The following is a 16364-nucleotide window of genomic DNA, read 5'->3' as shown; positions in this document are numbered from 1 at the left end:
AAATGCCAGCCTTAAAAAAAATACATCTATTTTAGCATATTCAGCAACATTCTGTTCTTAGCTCATACTAACAGAAAACAACAACAAAAAAAAATAAGTGACCTATAAAGCAAACTGAAGGTAAAAGACAAACTACTGAATTTTAAAGAGACAATATCAATTGGTATAAACATTCTGGCTTCTGTCCTCATTCTCTATTGGTGGGTAAGAGGGCTTGGCTCATATGATAGACCTGAAAAAAAATACACTTCCTTTCACTGCTCCTAATTTTATAGTTTTATTTTAGGGTAAAATTCTCTGTCTTGCAATATAGAAGAAAAACATGTGAACAACAGACAAATGATGGATTTTAAGGGGTTATGTACAAATTTATTAAACATCAAGAAAAGGCCACCCATGGGCTATCATACCAAAGTCACAGCTGTTCACGACAATAGGGCATCTGTAAGATATTTTGATGTAACAACTCGGGACAGAGTCACCCTTGTCCTGATTTTCCACATTTTAATGGTTTGTGATTCAAAAGGCTAGAATGATTATTTTAGTATCTCATCATTGCTATCTTTTACACTTCACATAAGCAAAGTTTTGGATCTCATTTGCCTTTGGAACTAACCTGTTTACTCCATTCCACCTCATAAATAAGACGTGATGAAGGAACACTTTATTTTCTGATGGTTACCTTTGAAATTTATTGCTACAAGTCCAACTGTGTTTCTGAAGTTACAAAACAAGCAAAACCAAAGAAAAAAATCTTCTACGCATCCTCTCAAGTTATATAGATAACTACAAAAAAAGTTTTCAACTCTGTCCTGTATCAGTGATCAATGAGACCTGCAATGATACAAGACACACATAACGTTCCTGCAATCAAGGAGAGGGAATCACTTAACAAAAGGAATGAAAAAAAAAATGAAAAGACTCATGCTGAAAATTATGGAGGAAGAGAGATGTAACAGGGTAGGATCTGAACTAAAAAAAAACAAACCAAATCAAACCAAACCAAACCAAACCAAACCAACAACAACAAAAAAATACCATAAAACCAAACAACCAAATAAATCAACCTCCACACACCAACAAGCTTAGAAAACTTAGAACAAGCCCTCTCCTGTCTGCCAGGTGGGATAAGAGGACAGGACCTGATTTCCAAATGCTTATGAGGAGAGATACGGTCAGAAATCAGAAAGGTGATTCAATAAAGAGAAATTTGAAGAGCTACATTTAGAAAAGGCACACCATAGACCTGAATACAAAATGGCCCAGCAATAAAACACTACTCATGGAATCAATGGATAGAGAAGAACATAAATCAAAAGAGTAAATTTGGTAGTATTTTTCAAAAATACATCTCACTGAAATATGTTGGCAGGCATGTGATGTGTGGGTGGGTTGGTGTGTGCACCCATGTATGCACATGCATGGGAAGAGATGATAAATGCTTTTTTCCATCTCTTACTGTCCTGTATGCAGTTCTGGACATCATAATTCTTAGGAAGTTGTAGGCAAACTATGAAAAGTGAGCAGAAGTGTGACTTCTTGGGATTGCTGGGGTATTTCAATCACTGAAGCTTCTCAAGAAAAGGTTTGATCAATGTACTTCATCCCACTGCAGGAAAGACTGAAAATGACACTAATCTGTGATCTTCCAGGCAATATATTTCCCGAACCTCAGTACACCTGCCACAGCCAACCACAGGAAGAGACTGAAGTACAAGGAAGGCTGCCTCTGCGCATCTTCAATGGCAGAAGCTCTCTCAGCTGCCTCCTATCTTCAGACTCCCATATTCAAAACCATCACATCAACTTTACTTGCTCCCAGACAGGTGGATAGGAGTTGGTTACTCTGTGTGGCTGCTTTTAAATTTCCTTGACATGAGCCAATACTAGATCAAGCATATCTGTGGGCAACTTCTTTCTGTTTTATCATTTTTTGGCTATAATAACCTAGCATTTAGTTTAAGAAAAAATGCCTTGTTGATCATCTTTATTGTCATGTTACATGCATGCCCTTAAAGAGAGCAGGAACAGCTTTATAGAAGAAAACATAATGCACAAACTGTAGAGTTCAAGGAATTATATCCTGAATTGCACAATACAAAAACAAGGTGGTTTTAGAAAGTCTCCTTTCGCTGTGCTGGCCTCTCCGGTCATTTCATGGATAGCTCTTCATAATTCCGTACCTCATGCCCTATAATAACAATTGAAAATTGTTTGCCAAATGGAAGTGGAATGCTAATCAACAGCTCTGATGTGAACTAGAGAACAATATTCAGCTTTATGGGACATGTCATTTCAGCATAGTAGATCAGAAGAAATGGATCTTCTGTACTGATGAAACCATCCTTGTGAGGACAGAGAGAACAAGCTCTGTTTTTCTAGATCCATCAGCTCTACTTGATAACACTAACCAGCAGTGGGAGATGTGGAGGTGGGTTGTAAGATAAGGAACAGGCTATAGGCAAGAAGAGCTGTTATAATTATAGCTGGGAACACAGAATTTGTTAAAGGAAGTCTACTGTATAATTACATTTGAAAATTTAGCAAGATGCCCAGAGGCTGGCTTGCAGCTGTCAGGAACTGGTAATGCTCGAGTTCTGCTCAGGAGGCAACCACTGCTGCAGCTCTGCACACCTCCTGTCGTTGAACCGACTTTGATAAGGCAAAGGAATGACTTCAACTTAAATTAGTACAATTACACAACACATGAGGTTGTACCTATTCTCATTAAAAAGTGTTCAGAGACTGGGCATTATTTTAATTAATTAAAATTAAATGTAAAACAGACGGTTTCAATACTATATTAAATATATTCTTTGAATGAGTGACAATGGTAGTATTTTGTGAATTGCATGTTTTATTTAATAATAGTTAAAATTTGGGGGTTTCATTAAATATATTAATTCATAATCAAATTAACCTCATCTACTGGTTAATGTCGATCTGCATACAAAGTCATAGATCTCACTTTCGTTTATCTGGCCCAATCAAATGAGTGAAACGCAGACAATGCAAGACTGAAAAAATCCCAAGTCTGTCTCTGTTCCTTCTTTGTATTTAGACCAAATTAATACTGCTACTGAGAATGCAAATACTTACCCAATGTGGTAACCTGCAGACAAACTGGTCAAGTATGAAATATAACGAAGATATTTTGGGGAAAAAAAAAAAGTAGGGTTGAACAACTGGAAAAAACTGCTAATATTATTTGAAATTAATTATTCTACTTCAAAAAGTATATTCTGCTTATTCAAATATTAGCAAATGAAGTGTTGAGCATGTTGGAAATTTGCACCAACTGCTATTTATTTAAAACAGATTCCGTTAAAGAATACAGTCATAAATTTGATCATATTTGGAATGTTGGCAGAATTCAAAATTATGTCGTCATCATCACCACAAGAAAATAAAAAGCTCTAGAAGCAAAGACTGCAAGCCTAAACCAAAACTTTAAAGTAGAATTATTTCTAAATGCTATGACAGCTGCTTCTTTTATTTCAAACTTACAATTTTATAAGAAATTTAAGTATATATGTCTACTTGGCATCAGAGACTGTAAGGAGAGAAAACTGAGAGTATTTCACCTTTAATTAAACCAGTTACTGCTTCCATTTTGAAAAGGTGAAAATTGAAGAAAGTGCTTAAATCCTCAAATAACGTTTAAGTGCTGAAATCAGAAGTAGAGGCAGCACATCAAATATTCTCATTATTATAATCAGTTTAAATACTATAGTTGTCTTTCCTGTAGAAAGGTAGAAATGTTGTTTTTAAGTGAGGCTTTGCTCACTTAAAAATAGTTCACAAAAGTGAATAAAAGGTTCATTTCTGTGCGTCAAGTGTGGTGTTTACTCAGTGTAGCAGGACTGCAACAGGACTGCTTTTTGCACTACAACACTTCATTTGAAGAGGGTAGAAGAGGTGAAGAGGGTGGAAGAGGGTGGAAGAAAACACACATGAAATCACCTATTTTATACAAATTTCTCTCATCTAATTTGCATTACATGAAGATAGATGTTTGAAGGATGATCATTTCAACAAAGAAGGGAATCTATTGAACGAAGTTTCAGTTTTGTTTGACTTCCACAAATAATTGATCTTTACAATTTAATTTATTTCTTTTCTTTCATTTTGAAAGTAAAACACAGTAATTTGAAAAACTCAAGTATTTGAAAGACACACAAATTAAATCTGGGTATCTTCTTTAAAAAGAGAAATTAAAATTCAGTTTGAAGGAAACTTCAGGACCACAACACTGATTTCAGACAGTAACTTGGGTTTTATTCAAATATGATTTCTTCATAACTGTCTAACTTCAAATATTCTGAGCCTTGGTCAATTCTGGTTGCATAAATATTGCAAATGTAAAAGAAAAATGTCAGGCTTCACATTGACTTTCTCTGCTTCAAGCATAATAGTCTCCTATGTTGACTTTCAGCATATTCATCTATATTAGACGATATAATGCACCTTTAAGGACTGCAATGATCCTTTAGGAATGTACAGAGAACTCAGTCTTTCATCTAAAATTATTACTGTAGAAAATAAAAGCATTTTCATGAAATAGTTAACCTTATGTATGAACAATTCCACAGAAAACATAAGCAATCAAACTACATTAAAATGCTGATAGTTATACGTTCTTGCTGTTGCTCTGGGCAAAGAAACTTCTTAGTATTGATTCTGAAAGTAAAAGAATGGCTTATATGCAATTTTTCTGTAAATTCTAATATGTAAGCACACAAATCTATAAATCTAGGAGACACTTTCACCTTTATTTTAATACACAAAAAACCCTCAAATATTAAAAAAAAAACCAAACCAAACCCAAACAAAACAAAGAAAAACAACAAACAAAAAACCCACCAAAAACAGAACAAAGAAAACTTAGAATGACCTTCCTCGATAGTACATAATGCAAAATGAACACTGCTCATATTCGTAGAAAACACACTCTTGCCAAGATATTAAACTTTAAACCAAAAGGTTTTGTATGGAAACACTTTTTTCCAATACAACTGAAAACCGCTAGTCCCGAGTGCCGGGAAAAACAAATCAAAACAAAAAAACCTACAAAATCTGGCTGTGGTTCCAAGTAGCTCTCTACTTCCACAACATGATGTTTCTATCATCACATGCTTGATGTGTATTCAACACAGCTTTAACACACAGGGATGCCCATTGCCACACCTTGAATGACAAGTCCTGAAGATCAGTTCCACTAAAGCTCAAAGGCTGTGAATCAGAAGACAAACTACTGCAACTCTCTGTGCCAAAACTTGGTTTGATTCTGCAACTATCCATACATAGCTATGAGACTACCCTGTCTTTCAGATTATAACTATATTGAAAAAAAAAAATATTTGCCAGTTTTATGTTTTAGGTAAAGAATTATGACCTCTGTTACTCTTTATCGCTGCAGGTATCCATAACATATGATAACTTGTGTTTTCACCCTATCTTACTAGCACTCATCTATGTATCTATCCACTGAAACCAGTAATTGTCAAAAAAGGTGCATCACACAACACAACTAGCTATATTAAGTCTAAATTTACTACAGTTTTAAGATATATGACCACTTTTATGAGATGCAGGTTATCCATCCACATAAAGGCATACTTTAACATTTTGGTACTTACAATGGGAAGAAAATAGCCTACTGTTTCTAAAATTCCTTTCGAATATTTTATATAGTTTGCCTCTATTCTTCTCGTCATAAAATAGGGGATGTCAAGAGCATATAAAAATTCCTAGATTAACGAAAGAAAAACAAGAATGCACATTCTATATAAAGTAGTAATAGGCAGAGACAACTTCACTAGGCTGTGACATGTGACATCTGGTAGGTTATTATCATAATAAATGGGAAAAGTAGGTGAGGTTCTGTCAACAGCAAGGTATGAAGAAATGCATCTTCATCAGAATGACAAACATATCTGCCTTTAACAAACGTAGGTCAGACTGAAATGCACGTATCTATGAGTTAGATATTTTCACTTTATTTAATTCCCTTTTCTATTTTAACAACATCACTAAAGCATAAAGTGTTCATTTGTCAGACATATGCGTTTATGCAATTTAATTTCTTTTTACTGAGGATAAATTAAACTTGCTAATAATCAATGGCTAAGAACTCAGAAGAAACAGCCTATTAATTTTTTCATGCTTTTACAAATCACTTTAAGCAAAGTAGTAACTTACATTGTCAAGCAACAGTCTAAAAATACTATACATCGATCCGTGACTCCTACTGCTATATCCATGCAGGTATCACACAGGTGTTGAAACAGCTTCAGCTCTGCAGTTGACCAGCTGAACGGTAAAACCACCAGTCTCCTGGGGATCACACTCCATGTTTGATGGCATGTATGAGCTACAAAAAAAATTCTCATATAAGAGAAAGGAGACAGTGACTTTCTGAAGGTAGACCATGTTCCTACAACTCATGTATCTTATGGTTATTTTTGCTCTATGTTTGATTTTTCAATCTCATGTAATCAGATGAGAGCAAATCAAAAGAACCAACATAAAATTCTTGTTCTATGGAGACTGAAAATTTTCACTGTGTGCTTTAAAAAACGTTAGAACATTGTTTTTTAATTTGTGACTAAAGGCAAGTCCTAATTTATATTTTATCCTTTCAAAACTAGATATACACCTGCAAAGTAACATTTACCAGATTATAACAATTTTCTGCATGTAAAAAAGTAGGAGAATTTTGAAAGTTATCAAGCAAGTAGTCAAGGCACAACACAATGGTGAGTTTTGCCAAGACGCATATGGAAGAATCACCAAAGTAAATGGAAGAGGCTTTAGTTTTTGCCTTCTTTATTTTTTTTTTTTTTTAACTTGTTTATGATATGAAAACTTACTTGGAAAAGCAAATTCCCCAGAGGTATGGAAATAAAAAAAAATTAAAGGAAAGATAAAGGAAAGATGGTGGAAAAAGTATGGAGTATCAAGATCACTGTATTCCTATATATCTCTTTGATTCATGCTTTGTTAGTTTTGGGGTCTTTCCAACACTATGCTGGTGAAGACTGTCTGTATGATGGTATTTACTTCTAAGCCACTTTCACGACATTAATGAGTGATTTGGTCACATGTTTTCAGACTTCAGTAGAAGAATTACAATACCAGAGAGACTGATTTGGCAATCGTGTCTCTGTCTCATGTGAACACTCACTTCATAGCTATTGTCTCTTGTAACACAACAATGAGGCTACCTGAAGTGTAAGGAAGCTGCCTGGCAGAGAGAAATCTTGGAGTGCTGATCAACAGCCAGCTGAATATGAGGCACCAGTGTGTCCAGGTGGACAAAAAGACCAGCAGCATCCTGGCTTATATCAGGAATAGTGTGGCCAGCAGGACTGGAGAAGTGATTTTGCCACTGTACTCAGCACTGGTGAGACCCCACCTTGAATCCTGTGTTCAGTTTGGGTCCCTCATCATAAGAAGGACACTGAAGTACTAGAGAGAGTTCAGAGAAGGGCAACAAAGCTGGTGAGGGGCCTGGAGCACAAGTCTAATGAAGAGTGGCTGAGGGAGCTGTGGCTGTTTAGCCTGGAGAAAAGGAGGCTGAGGGGAAACCTTATCACTGTTTCCAACTACCTGAAAGGAGGTTGTAGCATGGAGGGTGTTGGTCTCTTCTCCCAAGGAGCAAGTGATAAGGCAAGGGGAAATGGCCTCAAGTTGTGTCAGAGGAGGTTTAGATTGGATATTAGGAAAAAATTATTCACGGAAAGCGTTATCAAGCATTGAAACAGGCTGTCCAGGGAAGTGGTGGAGTCACCATCCCTGGAGGGGTTTAAAAGGTGTTCAGACAAGGTTCTTAGGGACCAGGTACTAGAGTTAGGTTATGGTTGGACTCAATGATCCTGAGGGTATCTTCCAACCAAAATGATTCTATGATTCTACGAACATCTTGTTCTCATATCAATTTAATGGTTTTAAAATCAACTGTTAGAAGCATCTGGAATGTAAGATAAATTGCAGTTGATGATAACTCTGTGGTTTTGAAATTTATTCATGCCCAAAATTGAAATAAGAGGAGTATCTACTGAACATTACCATCAACGGACATTGCTGCATAATACTTTACAACTTGGTTACTAAAAGTTTTAACTAAAAGGTCCAGATTTAACTCACTATTCTGTCTGACTTGGAGCACAGTTTTGCCTCCTGAATCAGTCCAAATAAAGCGGACAGATTTGCATATAGCACATTACAAAACAACACAGTAGCTGTATAGGGGCAGGATCTTCCTTTCTCTCTTAAAACTTTTCTATAGATGCTTTCTGAAAAGAGACAGGTCTTTGCACATTTCAGTAAAATTACCATTCAACAAATATGTATTGCCCATCAACTCTCTTAGAAGCTGAAATGAAACTGGAATAGCTTTCCATAACTCAATAAAGATACACTTCCAACTTCACTGTGCTTCTCAGCAGCAGCAGGAGCAAATTTCTGATGTTGAAGGCAAGGAATTTATCAATCCACATCAGTGTTTTTTGGTGAAGCTTCTTCAATAGATTTAGTGGATGGATGGATGGATAAAGATGAAGACAGAAAAAAAGAAAAGTCACAAGTAAAAGAAAATAGACATGTTTCGTAAGTTTTCAACACTCTGCTAAAGTTCTCAGTGATTCCAATTCAATGTTAGGAGTGGGCAGTACTAAAGGGCAAGACTTTTTAAGGCTGAGAAATGCTTTAGAATACAATTAATATACTCAAAGCTTCAGGCTTTGATCTTGCTAGTAACACCACTTCTATCTTTCTAAGCACATCTACTCAAGTTCGAAAGCATTTCACAAATCAAGTCTTAACAGAAAAACTGCATCAATTTGCTACCCTAATCTGACCGTCTTCAATAACAGAACTTGTATTAAAAACAGTAGTTACGCTGAGCTCAAGAGGAATATTTTAAAACAAAAATCGTCATTAAATACAGCTGACTTAAAAGAACTGAAAAATAAAAGTCACAATCCTTAACTATTACAGATACAAGAGAAACTAAGATAAGGTACAGAAGTTAAATGAATGGGGTATAGTGTATTTCAATATATTTCATGTGGGGTTTTTTTCCATTTTACAATCCAAATACAAAAATAGGCATCTCAAACTTCATCCACAGATATTATATACAATTACAAAAACATTACTATTTCATAAATAAAAATATAACCCAATCATTAATGCTAGAAAGCATCAATTTAAGCTCATCTGCTTTCAGGGGAAAACAAACAAACAAACAAACAAACAAGCAAAAACACCTCACAAAAACCAAACAAATTAACACAACCCCCAAACCAACAACAACAAAAATCCAAACCAAAACCCATGTATTTGTTAATTCCTTAACATAAACTTACAATTGACAAAGTAAACTTGAAGAACCTGGAAATTCAATCACAGTAATCTAAATGAACAGCTAATAGCCAAAAAAAATAATAGATGTAGTGCACATTTTACTCTGTGGCATACAGTTGTTGACAATACATTCCTCAATAAAGAAAAATTGAATTATAGCCTTAGGGCCGTTTAATTTGGTACAAATTTTGAATAATGTTATATACATTTCCAAAGCAGATGCTAAGAGACTCTACAAGGACACTCAGCTCAATCAGAAGCCAGATTAAAGTTCCATCTGGAACAAACCAGTTCCACAGCTCTATTACAATTAGCAGAGTCACCAATGTCAAACTCAAAAGTTGGGAGATGTGAAACTCTTTCTCTTCAAAAATACAGCTATTAGCCCAAAACAGTGGTCCACACATCTTTAGAACTGAACTTTTCAAGCTGTCACAAACTTGTGCTTTTTTAGCTAGGAAGATGTCCTGGTTTTGTTAAAATGGTAAACAGTGACAGAAGAAAACTCTCATTTGTATTATTACAGTCATGTGAAACACAAACACTATCCAGACACAATGATTTTATATTACCTCTCCCATTGCATGCATGTAACATTAAAAATCCCATGTGTTTAAGTAGCTGCAATACAGCAGGCTGAGAATAGCACAGAAGCTATTTGGATTAAATAAAATTCAAGATTGATTTCAAATTCCTCCGATCTTTGCCTTCCCGATTCCCAAACTTCTTGTTATGAAGCAAAGCATTTTCCCAACATGTCATGCTGAAAAACTGCACCCTGAAGTGATCCATCTTTAGACAAAGTAAGAACAGAATTACCTATGAAACCTAGTGGCTGAAAGTCAAAGCCTAATTCTTCAGCCAAATATTCAGCGTAACAGCATTTTCCTAGATTTAAGCAAAACCCGAACTTCAACTAAAGTTTACTAAAAGAAAGTATCCCTTCAAAGAACAATTGAGCAAACAGTAGTACTGATACATACAAGCACGTTCAAGACAGAAAACCAAAATATGCCACATATCTTAAATTTACTATTTTACCATTTAAATACATAATGCATTACACAAATAAGCAAGCCTGAATGTGGAAGTTAGAAATCAAATGCCCACATCCTGCATATCTTTCCCCCCAAATAAATCCACAACAGATAAGTAGCAACACAGACTTTTAAAGAATTACATCTCATTACACACATTTTCATCAACAAAAGACTCGGTTAAAGAGCACATTTATGTTCTTCCAGTTGCTGGTTACATTAATCAGCCTGATTTCTATTATGAAATAGTAAGCTCCTAAGCCTGAAAATATCTACAATGTTAATATCCAAATAAGAACACAGTGGAGAGGTCACTGTAGCCACTGCCCAGTTAGCAGCCTACACTGTTCTGCAATGAAGAAGTAAATTTCGACCTCCAAAAAGAACGGTAATATTCACAATTTTATATTTACTACCTTTAATTAGTGTTCAAATACTCTCCCATAATCTCCATATCTGAAATTTAATCTTCTAAATCTTTAGAGAGAAAAATAAACAATCTGTAGCAACAACGCAACTTTGTCCTTAGTCTGACTGTTGTTATTTCTGAGAATAGCCCACAAGAGATCTATTGCGAACACCATGCGGCAGAATGGAGGCATTTAGAATAAACAAACAGGAAAGTCTGGTGGAAATCTAAACAGAGAAGCAAGATGTCAAAATTAAGGTCACTGCAACCCAATCAGTGCCTTTTGACAGAATTTGGTTTTTTGAAGGTACTGGTCAACAAGAATGTCCAAGACTGCTGGTTACACCAGAAAGGGCCAAGGGCATCCACAAACTCCAGTACTGATGAAACCATGGTGAAAAGATCACTGTATTTCAGTTCCACACATGAACTTAAAAGCCCACCAAAACAGCCAGCTTTCGTAGTAGTTTATGCCGGTTTTCTGAAATACTAAAAAATAAAAAAGCACCCAAAAATTAAAATGTTACTTGACAGAAAGCAAAATAATAATTGAAACATGTCTTAAAGCCTGGGCTGGGGCCACACCGCAAGCCCAAGGAGTCTTTCCAACAGCATGCAGGAAACTATCTTTATCTTACTCAAAGAAACATCTGTGGTGTAACTCATTATTCATAGAAATGAACAGAGAAATGTTTGGCTAACATGGGTCCTGGTAACCAGCAAACAGCAGTGATTTAGAGTAAAACACGGGCCTCAAAAGGTTTCTCTTTCTCAATGTTGAGTACATAGATCAGGCACATATATAAGGCTTTTGCAATGATAAGAAACTATTTAACTCATTTCCAGAAGTAGTAATCACCCACTCTTTCAATCTTCAGCATGCTTTTTATGAAGGCCTGAACTGCAATGTAAAGATTTCCAAATTTAATCCATGATCTGTGAGTCTTGTGGCAGAGTCATGAACTTGCATAGCTCTGGACAGAAATAGTGAAGTAACCAAAGAATCTTTCCTTCCTCATTCAAATATTCAGTAATCTAACAGTGAGCAAACATAACCAGTGGTAGTTTACTCCTCAGGATCGCATTACCTGACCCTAAGCAAGTCACGAAATGATTTGACAAAGGTCAACTACAAGCTTATTTAGCTTCAGACCAAGTAAGAGACTGAAAGCACTTAGCAGCATCTCTGAACAATCTCTTTGTCAATGAAGAAGAAAAATACTAATTTTCAGTGACATAAGTTCTGGCTACTGAACAGAGTGATCTGAGTTATTCTGGTAGAAAATTCCAGATGATTCCCAGTAGTTCCTTGCCTGTGAAATTTTTAAAGTATCATTTCTTTTTCTGCTCCTTCTCACAATGTACATGCAGCCATTCTGAGACTTGCCAGGTGAGACAGGCATAGGGTGCAGTGTAGCACTGCACCATTCCAGCAGCCTCCTGAGATCATGCTACCACCTTAAAGCACTTGGAGAAAACTACCTCATGGACAAACAGCTGGCTGGCGTCGAACCACGTGAAGAGACCAGATAGGGGATGGTCAAAAGAAAACAAATGAAAAAGTAAGTTAGTAGAGTTCGTTTTTTTGGTATGTTTGTTTTTAATCAACAATTGGCCAATCTACTCTGTAGCTTAGCAACACACTTCCACTCTTTGTTGATGCTAACCTGGCATTTGGCAGCATCTGCAGAAAAAAACACTTATCACCTCTTCTGTTAGCTGGAAAACTCTGCTCCATTCTAGCAACGTCTAAAAGTTATTAAATAATTCATATCTTCATCATCGCTCAGCTGCAGCATATTTCAAGATCAAGTCATAAAATTCTGGTTTTGAGCTCTCTCTCTTCTGAGCACTTGCTTGATTTCAGTTTAAATGACTTCCCAAAGTTCCATGGGGAAACTCTTCCATATGAAGGACAAAACTTTCTTGGAGGTTGGTCCAAGACCACAAAACAAACATTCCCAGCAGAAAAAAACCACCATCATCATCAACTCCAAGTCCGAAGTGTACTTCTTGCTCTTGCTAACCTACACAAAAAATGTTTTTAAAACACTTAATGCAAAACAAGACTCCCTTTTGTTAACATTTCTTCTATTGGAAGAAACTGACAGAGATGAGACAGGATTAAAATGTGGTCTAATATAGAAGACAAAACATTTTACCTTTTTTTTTTAAAATTATTTTTATTCAGTTCTATATTCTTCTGTGTTCTATAGTTTGTTAGCCAATGTTGTTTTGCAAAGTTGATTGCACTGTGTATGGTGTACTCCTCCTACCTCTTACAGCAGAAATATAATAAAGAACTTCAGTAAATTACGTATGTATGACCTCCCATGCTTGAATCAAGGTTAGCTAGCCTAGGGATCTTTTTCCAGATAAACTTCTACCACAACTCTTAAAATAGTTTCCAATAATTACCCTATGTAAGTGATGTAAGGCTTACTAATTCTATAACATATCACTGTTTCCAACAGCACAGAAAAAGGGATTCAATATTTTGGAATAGCTCCTAAAATTAACTTAATTGGAAAAGAAAGTGCATTACTTAGATATTTATAGATGTGATAAACTGTCTTTAAATCAGTATTTTAATCACAGTATGCAGTCTAGTTCAACGAATCAATGCATGCCTTCACCAGCTTTTTTAAGAAAAACAGGGACAATGTTCTTTTTACCTTGTCCACATTATTCTATTCTGCAGTATGCAAAGACAGATCACTGATTATTTGCTGGAGGAAAGCTCTTCTACGTCACCACTTTTTTTAGAAAAACACATGAGATCTTTAAAAACCAATCCTACTGAGAAGTTCAGTGGAAGTCCTATTGGATTAGCTTCCTTTCTGTGCCATAAGATGGGAAATTTTTTAAAGGTAAAAATTTGTAGCTTTGTAAAGCTACAAAAATTTGTAAAGGTAAAAATTGCAGCTTTGTAACTGAGAATAACAACAGTTTCACCTACACTGTGAAATTCATTGCCAGAAGTTACAGGAAAACATTGTTACAAAAAGATAAAATACTGTGAAAAATTTCCTTTAACATCTTTTCCTGTTTAAGGAAGGTCAGATAACTGACCCTATCCTTTCTCATCCCCAAGTCAAAATGACAAATGCCTTAGCCTAAAGAAGTATACATATTTTGAAATATTTGAGTTATATATTATTCCTTCTAAAATATATTTAAAATAAATTTGAAATCATGGCAAGCCATTTTAGGGCATACAATTACTTATGAAAGTTAATTTAAATAATTGTGACCAAAAAAAAAATCAGTCTTTACGTGTTTGCTGCTATAATCCCACAGAACTGAAGAAAGGGAAAAAGAAGTTAATAAGCGTTATTTCTGAAACAAATCAAAGGAGCTATTTCTTCACAGAGTTAAAAGTCAAGCCATGGAACTCCTTGCCACAGGACATTAAAACTTTACAGAGGTTCAAAAAGTGACCACTTTTTCGCAGGAGAGAGAAAACCAAGGCGGGAACCAAAAACAATACTGTTGAATGTTGCTAGATAAAAAGACACCATCTCTGATTCTCCTTGTCTAAAAGCTTTCAGATCTCCAGAAGGCAGAAGAGCACATGTGGGAAAAGATGTCACAGACCTCTCAAACTTTCCCCTAAGCATCTCTCTTCAGACAGGCCAGAAGAGGGACCCTCGGTTAGAAGTGTGTCTGGCCCAAGCCACTGTGGCTGTCATGAACCCCACTGGTAAAGGTATAAAGAAAAGATAAGTGAAAAGCTAGAAATACCCAGCCTCTCAAACAGTGACAGTCTCTCAGGTGGGTGTAAAAAAAAAAAATCAGATATGGTATTTAAAATGGGGGAGTCCAATGACTTTGAAAGTTGTAAAACAACAGAAAAAGCAGGAAGACTTGCTCTCTTATTTTAATGTATCTGAAGATAAAATTCACTGGTTTTTTAAAGCACAGTTAACAGTTCATATTATTACAAGCAGTATCTTATAAAAGAAATCCATTTTCATTTCGAATGTGTTTTTTTCATCTCCCCTTTTAACATATATCCAAGATATTTATCCTGTAAATGAAATAAACGTAACAAAATTACATATTGCTATCTTTGTGTACTTAACTTATACGAACTGGACATAAATAATAAATTTTCAAAGTCCTAAAAATAAAGTAAATGGTTCTCGAATTCCATGCAAAACTGTAAAAAAATATTAATTTTGTACATGTTAAGGTTCTTAATTAATTTAAAACCACACATAAATGTACCAATTGTGTTTAGCAATAAATAAACATAAAACTACTACAGCAAAACTGTATTTATTTGAAAATCAACATTTACTATGGACACCACGTTTCTCTGGAAATGTAAGAATGTAAAAACACGACAATTAATATCCATGTACGTCTAGATGTTCAAATCATGAATAAATGGCTGATTCAAACTGCACAAAAAATTTTACTGATTTCTGTTACCATCAGATCTACCATGCTTACAGAAACACTAAGAGTAATAAAACTATAATAATATAGATTAGATGCTACAGCCTGTCCTTCCTATACTGTCATCAGTGGTTGCAAATAATGGACACTGATACAACGAAAAAACCTTCCAGGAAACTGAGCAAAAAAACCTGCCCCCCAGAAAACTAAACAAGAACTCATTGACAAAGCTTAATACATTTTTCTGGCACCTAGTATCTACTTTCTTGAACTTGAACGGATGTATTCATGGAGCTTTCTCAAAGTTCACAGATCTAGATCTGCAGTTCTGCAGATCTCTCTGTATGGAAGTCATCTGGAGAAGCAAGGTGACTGTGCTTGATATTTCCATCTGATTCTTTCCTGACCTACAGCAGCACAACAACAACAACAACAACAAGTCTATCTGAACAATACATACAACAAGAAAACAAAGCTCTTCTCAATTCTGATTTTAGTTAGTGTGGTCACTTCTCTGATTTGTCTTGAACCACTTATCTGGATCAAAATACCATCACTTCCTAAGACAAATATTTCACTTGAAATTCCAAGCTGCGATCTACTAATGGAAAAACGGAAATTAAAAAAACTTGAATTTTTTACCTTCCATGGATTGAAGTTGTTGGTTGTATTGACCCAGAATGTTTAGAATTCAATGTTATTTGGATGGATTAGGTCAGGAAGATAATGGAAAAGACAACAAAAAGTTACTGTATAACTGCTAAGTTATAGCAATCAACATTTACTAGCAAGTCTTTCAGCACTGTGTGTAAGATGCATACTTTCACCAATACGAGAGACATGAAAGAATCTCAACAGTTTTAAGCTGAATATGTATGTATTCTAACTTTTTAAAGAAATACAGTTTTCAAGTTTCACAGCCCTTTTCCCAAGATGAGCAGAAATGTAATATGTACTTACCTATTCTTGCATAACCAGGAACTCCCTTATCCACATCCTTTGGACAACATAAAGGTGAGCTCTGAGCTCAACTTTCTAAAACTGTGTAACAGTCACTTGGGAAGACAAACACCATCACTCAGAACATCCCCCTTCCTTCTTCTTCCCTCTGATTTACATGGTGAGCATGACACCATATTCTATGG

General features: G+C 35.4%; 1 protein-coding gene across 1 annotated transcript in view; it reads right to left on the bottom strand.

The window, feature by feature from the left end:
- Positions 1-16364, bottom strand: part of TBC1D5 (TBC1 domain family member 5) — a gene marked incomplete at its 3' end in the record, with an annotated part of 285960 nt that overhangs the window by 252116 nt on the left and 17480 nt on the right. The gene's annotated exons all lie outside the window — the stretch shown is intronic.

The sequence above is a fragment of the Nesoenas mayeri genome (genome assembly GCF_963082525.1).
Source record: "Nesoenas mayeri genome assembly, chromosome: 2".
NCBI classification, from domain to species: Eukaryota; Metazoa; Chordata; class Aves; order Columbiformes; family Columbidae; genus Nesoenas; species Nesoenas mayeri.
This window is presented reverse-complemented; position numbering and strand designations above follow the sequence as displayed.